General features: G+C 46.9%; 1 non-coding gene across 1 annotated transcript; it reads right to left on the reverse strand.

The window, feature by feature from the left end:
- Positions 1-6,344: 6,344 nt before the first annotated feature.
- On the reverse strand, positions 6,345-6,506 carry LOC144171232 (U1 spliceosomal RNA). Its single transcript, XR_013322906.1, has one exon. It is a non-coding gene; the product is annotated as a U1 spliceosomal RNA (small nuclear RNA).
- Positions 6,507-6,741: the final 235 nt, after the last annotated feature.

Here is a 6,741-nt window from a genome sequence, read left to right on the forward strand (position 1 = left end):
AGGGCCATATTGCTAATAACTTGAGGTGGTGAATGGCAATAAAGTTCGACCTTCTTCGATGATTACCTGGAGAACCCTTACCAGACGGTATCGATAAAATAATTATTCATCGACCTTCGTGTGAAGTTTGAGCGCGAACGAGCGGCGAATGGTTCACTCAGGGAAAAATTTGTGTCCCAGTTATCGTTGTAATACCCTGTAGTGAAATTAACGTTAGTGCGGTTTTTCACAAAGACAAGGACACTCGTGATCGAAGGAGGTCCCTGGTGCAATATCGCGGGCGCTGGTTTGCGAATGCCTGCTTTAGGCGACTTTGCAGACTCCCCATGATAAAGGAGAGCCCTCGTGATTTTCAAGCCAATACCTTGAAATACCTTCTAGTAAAAAATAGAGGTCCTGCCGGCATTGTTTTGTTGTCCATCTGTTATGAAAGGCCAACAGCGCGTAATGCTAGTCCAGTCTTCCACGTATTCGAATGCGCTTTCGTGGAATGGTGTAGCAGCCAGAGTAGTGATATGCATGCAGATAGTTTGCGCTGCGCTGGATTCCGCCTGCTACCTTCGGGAAATCAAGGCGTATTTTGCCTTTGTCTCCTACTGCATTGAGAAAGAGTTCAAATTCAGGATGATTTTGGATGCGGCGGCTTACCCGATGATAGGTGGGGTCCAGGAAAGCGCAGTCAGGGCTCTGTGTTGGGCTTAACTCACGACGATATCAGTCGTTACGGTACACGGGTTACGTTAACCCGCACCTCTACCAGTAATATCAGGAATACCGCGTGACAGAGAACGTAGAATAAGATATGACGGCTCTAACGAGGCGAAGTTGTGGCCGCAGAAATAAGTGCTGTCCGAAATGGGATGCCACTGCCAAGAGAACATTCAGCCTTGCTCCAAACGCCTTGTTCTTTCAGTGTCATCACGCGCGGTCACATGCCCGGAGCTGGTCACCACGTGGCACATTTGCAGGTGTTTCTATGTGCCGTGAGTGATTTCCCCCATGTCGCAGAATCTTCTCGAAGCTGAGCAGCTGACAGGGCTGTTCCTGGCTCGCCCGGCTCTAAATAACAAGGGGCGTTGCGTCGGGGTGTATGGCATTATAAAGCCCGTATGATGGGCATTAGAACACCAAAGCTGAGACATATATGAAGATGGGGTGCTATCCTAAACAAGGTTTTATAAATATACTGCCACGAAAGAACAAATAGCACAGCTGTGTACCTCGATCACACTATAAAACTGCCTAACAAGTGGGACCTTTCTCTTTTTCAGAATCTGGAAAGCTTGACTCGGTTGGACTTTGTACCTGGTTACACTAAATGAGCAGGCAATGAGAATGCGAACGTGCTGGCCGGCAATGCGCTGTTCCAGGCGTTTGAGAAGGGTATATATAGTACACCTGAGCGCACGCTACAAACGTGGATGCCGTCGTACAGATATGAAGTGTACGGAGGCATGAAATGGCTGATCTGCTATCGTACATTTCCGACGTCATGGATCATAGTCTCGTGCGGCGGTGCAAACAGATCTGCTTTATAATTAGGAAAGGAAGGAGGTATCCGCTATGGCGCAGTTCCCCGCTACAAAAAATTGAGTGTACCACCTCCCAGCCACGGGATAATGTCAGGGCCCAACACGGGAGCAGTGCAATGCCTGTGTACTCCCTGGACCCACCCCCTCGATGATCAGGATAATTCGACACCAGGTAAGTATGCCGACGCAGCGTCCTGGGTTGCAAGGCCCCCGAGAAAGACACACCTTATGCCTCTAAAAAGCAGAGGACATCAAAATTTCGCCTAGGAAACAGTATACATATAACGTACAACACGCGTATCTGTTCTTGTAAGCGTTCAAAGTGCGTAGTTAGTTTTCGTACATAGGTAACATCGACCAAGCAGTAGTGAATAATTTTTAGAAGTTCTGAAAAATTCATTTAGACAGCTGTATTACATAAAATTTCTGGTCACTAGATACGGGAATGTGGCGTGCTGGGGCGTCCAATAGCGAACGGATGGGACAAAAAACATGGGATTCATTGGTTTATAGCTTCAAGCATTAATACATCGCAGCCCTTGGAAATGAGCGAATAGACGAAAGCAGGAATGAAGTTTTCGTAAGTTCGCAACGATTATCGCAAGCAGAAACCAAGGACACTCAGAGCGCTGAGGTCGCCACAGTTGCACACAAAATAAAATAAAATCTTATCCAACTAGAACGGTTGTTTTAATAAGGAAATGAGGTTGAACTGAATGGGCAGAGAAAAGCCTCCCAGCGCCTATTCAATGCACGCTACGAAAACAGTAATACAAACTTCAAGACAAAAAAATTACACCATCTTCCTACGTGGGAACCCTGAGGAGATGCAAAGCCGTGCAAACTCGAGATGCTTTGCATCTGCTCAGGGTTCCCACGTGGGAAGATGGTGTAATTTTTTAGCTTTTCGCCTCCACCAGAAAAGCGGCTGCCGCGGCCGGGAATCGAACCCGCGACTCCTTGCTCAGCAGCGCAACGCCTTAGCTACTGAGCCACCGCGGCGGGTTACCGCTAGAATCCTTGGCGTCTATTGTCAGCTCTTCAGACGGCGCAGACCGAAGCAGCAACTGAAGGGAGCAGCGGTGCGGTCCTGGTTTATCTGAAGTGGCGAGGAGGAGCAGAAAAGAGGAGCAGCGCGTACAGCTGTTGGGGAGAGAAGAGCTGTGACGTAATCACAGCTGGCGTGGAGATGGGAGAGGAGGAGGGGAGAGAGTGGCGTTATCACAGCTGGGGCGTGGAGAGGAGGAGAGCTGCGGACGTAGGACAACGGACATAGCCCCGAGCAAGAGATGCTTTGCATCTAAAAAACATTTCGGCTCTATGGTTGAAAGATTTTTACAAAAGAACACTGGAACCACAACAGGCACAGACCATAGGTATCTAAGCAAGGTACAGCAGTGAGCTGGCTTAGGGGGAACGCGTGGTCGCCATTGCTATCAGAGCGACCTTTGAAAGCAAATTCTGGCCAGACACGTGCATGCTTTGCACACGCTTCGCACATGCCCCGCGCAGCCTATGGTAGGCTGCTCTGATAGTACCGGCGGCCACGCGCTCTTGTGTTCACCCTAAGCGAGCTCACCGCTGTACAAAGACAAGCCGATGAAAGAAAGCATACAAACATTAATAATTCTACGTCAGCCTATAAACTGCTGGCGGGCCGCGCCGGAGGCAATAAACCAACTGGAAACTGTTTGTTTAAAGGAGGTGTTGCTCTACCTAAGAATATGGATTTATTTAAAATAAATAGGCCATAGTTCTATATTTGTGTGCTTTTTCTTACTTTAATGGGCATGGTTTAATAACTTCTGCGTTCTTTTGGTTTACGCTACCACGCAACGGCAAACGTTAGCTTCCCTCTTGCTTGAACAAGGGTTAGCGTTAACGGGACAGTTTTTGAGCTGTAAAATCAACAATAAAATCACCACTGACTTGTCACGAACCAAGTAATCCGGCGTTTTTTTCTTGCTTGGTGGGCTCGTTTTCTTTCTACGGCCTTTTACTTGGGCTTCAATGAATCTGTTATACCGCTGTGAATGTGTTATGCTTTCTTTGTTCCCAAGTAGTAGAAGTTCTTCCTTGCAGAACTTCGAGACTTCTTGACCAGGAATCATGTTAAGTAAATGAGCAGCTTAGCTCTAGACGGGCGGGTTAGCACAAAATAGAAGTAAATGTATGGTTTCCACATAACAAAAAGTTACGAATAGAAGTGAGTAGCAAGAATTCTTTAATCAAACATAAGCAAAACTGTGACACAAGTGAGGGAGATTTCACTTCGTATGTGTTTAATTTGATGACACATAAGTCATTATCGCTTTGTAATTCTCATCTTTCTGGCTCCTGAGAGTGCGTTTTTTTTTACAAGCAATAAAGTGGCGAGAGGATGGCGAGAGAATAGCCCCACTGATCTTTAACATCCTTTGAAACTGAAATGCAATCACAACGCAGCTGTTTCTCAAACTCAACAGCAAGGTTTAAGTCTAAACCTCGGAAGTCGCACACTCGCCTTTCATCTAGCGTGAAGTTCACTTGAGATGCTGAAGTGGGAGCCAATTTGAGGTTCACGTCGACCTCATGAGGTGCAAATACTAGAGGATAGCCTAATTCTCTGTCGTACAGTGCTGCTGGATGTCAAGATCTCGATGGTTTTACGGTCTGTGGGGAGACTACAAGTACTGCCCTGGGAACGAAGTGAGGGGCGGGACTAAGTGACTCTTGGTGATCTGGGTCACCGCGGAGATCCAGCGCCACTCCCCACCACTGTAAATTCCGGTGGCATGTACCCTAGAAGAAATCGTACTGTGCGTTTTGCGGGTTTCAGGGAAAGCAATGTGTTCAGTTACTTTAAAAGTGATTATGGGCGCTTCCTTTTTGTACACTTCAAAGTACCGCATTGGGATGAGGGTCTCTTTTCGCAGTTACAGCATTTACACACTTTTGGTTGTTTTCAGTGAGGTGGCCTGTTAAGTTCATTCCGGGCATGGATGTGTTTCCAACATGTTGTAGTACCGCATAGCACTGACACCTTAGGAATACTCGAAGGCCCTATGGACGTTTCGACAAATCATGAAGGCTGAGCCTAATACGGAGGGTGATGGTTGTGTAAAAGGTTAAATATTTCGCGTTACATTAAGCTCTTTTTACTATCACGTGTGGCAGTTATTGGTTAACTGCTACCTTAACCCACTGTGCATTTGCTGTCACGTCTAGTAGTTATTGGTTTACTGCCGCTGCAATAAATTGTTTACAAAACCCTTTGAGGATCCTTTTATTTTCACGAAGTGGTTCCATTCCCCTGTGAGGTAGGTAAAGAAGTGGGCTATGAAGGAGATAGTTTTGATGTCACAGATGTTCGCCTGCCCGAGAAAGTTTTCTAAGTACTCCTTGGTGCGCACGTAAATCCTTACATTTATGGACAAGGGCTTCAGTGCTTTTAGTGGCTTGTAAGAATGAATTTAAACGTAGTTTTAATACGAACGTTTTTTGGTGACCACTCAAAGTCCAGACACTACGCGATTGTGCATTCGTTGATTTTGTGGTTTGATTTGTGTTAGGTTAGGAACTAATTTTCGCTTTGGTGAGCACTCACGTGGGGCCTGATTGTTAAGTTTGAGAAAGGAGGGATCATTCCTAAAGAACTCACAAACTCAGCTGGGTCGTGGAGCTTCCAGACTGCTAGACAAACAGGAAGCTAATAAACCGGTTCTGCACCTAGGTACCCATCGTCACTCTTTGAAGTTGTAATCTTTTTTAAGCAGTTTATTTCGGCCACACTGAAGTCAAGTATGGGCATTGGAAATCCACAGAGACTCCAAACGCCCTCGCCGCGCTTGAATAAGATGGACTGCACCACGCAAGCAGGAAGAACTTATACCAGATGGGTGCATACAGAGATCGCACAAAAAACTTGCCAACAAGTACGCTTGTGCCCCAACGACAGGCGACGTTTTTCAGGGTTATGTACGCCTCTCCGGGTGCCATCTGCTACCGTCGTTTTGCAACTCTCGCACTAGGAATGTCGGATTCTCAGTTCAACGGTATAGTAATGGGCGCATTAACTGCGAACTAATGACAGTTGCTTCCTAGAAGCAAAAAATTAAGCATTTGTAAGATATTTTGTTTTTTCCTTTTTAGTGTTTTTCTACTGTACTGCCTAAAGACGCATGTTTATGTATATCTTTTGCTTTACTAAGACTCAAGCCATGCCCGGATGCTTCACCTCGGCCATCGGCATGGGCGCACATGGTGGTACTTCTCAAAGAGACACTGTTGCGATCTTTACCGAAATCCTATTTTGTGATGTGCCGCGCAAAGTATCTCAGTCTCAGTGGGTGACCAGGCGTCTTAAAGTCGTCATGTGGGCGATCCATCCTTCAGCAGCGTTTTCATTTTGGTGCGAAAGCAATAAATTGCTCTTCGTGCACAGAAGTAGCTGTCTTGGGGCAGTAGGAGCAAAATGGCTCCTCAAATAGTTGAGGGCGAGAGCTGTATAACCGTGATATAGTTGAGTTGTAAAGAAATTAACAAAATTTCGAACTGGACCGGAATGGCACCCAGATCCCCTCGATGCGGTTATGGCCCTCGTTCCCAGTGCTACTTTACCGCCGTGGCTCTAGCTTATAAATAAGGTTCTCTTGGCACCCAGAAACAGTGGCGGCTGCAACGCTGGACATCCGCATATAAGGGTACCTCTAAAACATGTACAATACGTATGAAGGTGTAGAAGGACTGCCGCGTTACCCTGTTGGATTTAACAACTCACGAGTAAAGTCATGCGTGGTGAGGATACTCATCTGTCTTTAGAATTAAAAAGGAAGGGGATCCGCTCTGGCGCAGTTCCCCGCTACCAAAAATTAAGTACCCCACCTCCCAGTGACGGGATAGTGGCAGGGCTCAACACGGGCGCAGTGCAATGCCCGTGTCCTCCCTGGAGGCACCCCCTCAATGATCAGGGTAACCCCTGCACCAGGTAAGTATGCCCGGGGAGCGCCCCGCGTTGCAACGCCACCGAGGAAGACGCACCATAGGGCTTCGGTGGGTTCGTGCAGGCGCTACAAAATTTGCACGTGAAAAGAGTAGAGCTTGCAAAAACGTGTTTTTTATTTACATGAACAGCATAGCCCCGCTGGGACTATTAAGCTTTAATGTAATTACCGGCAAGCACGGGAGGGAAAATTAAAAATGGCAGCTCCACACAAAAAAGCGGCTTTTT

This window comes from Haemaphysalis longicornis, unplaced genomic scaffold (genome assembly GCF_048455015.1).
Source record: "Haemaphysalis longicornis isolate Haplotype H1 unplaced genomic scaffold, Haemaphysalis longicornis Haplotype H1 scaffold_2, whole genome shotgun sequence".
In the NCBI taxonomy this organism is placed as follows: domain Eukaryota; kingdom Metazoa; phylum Arthropoda; class Arachnida; order Ixodida; family Ixodidae; genus Haemaphysalis; species Haemaphysalis longicornis.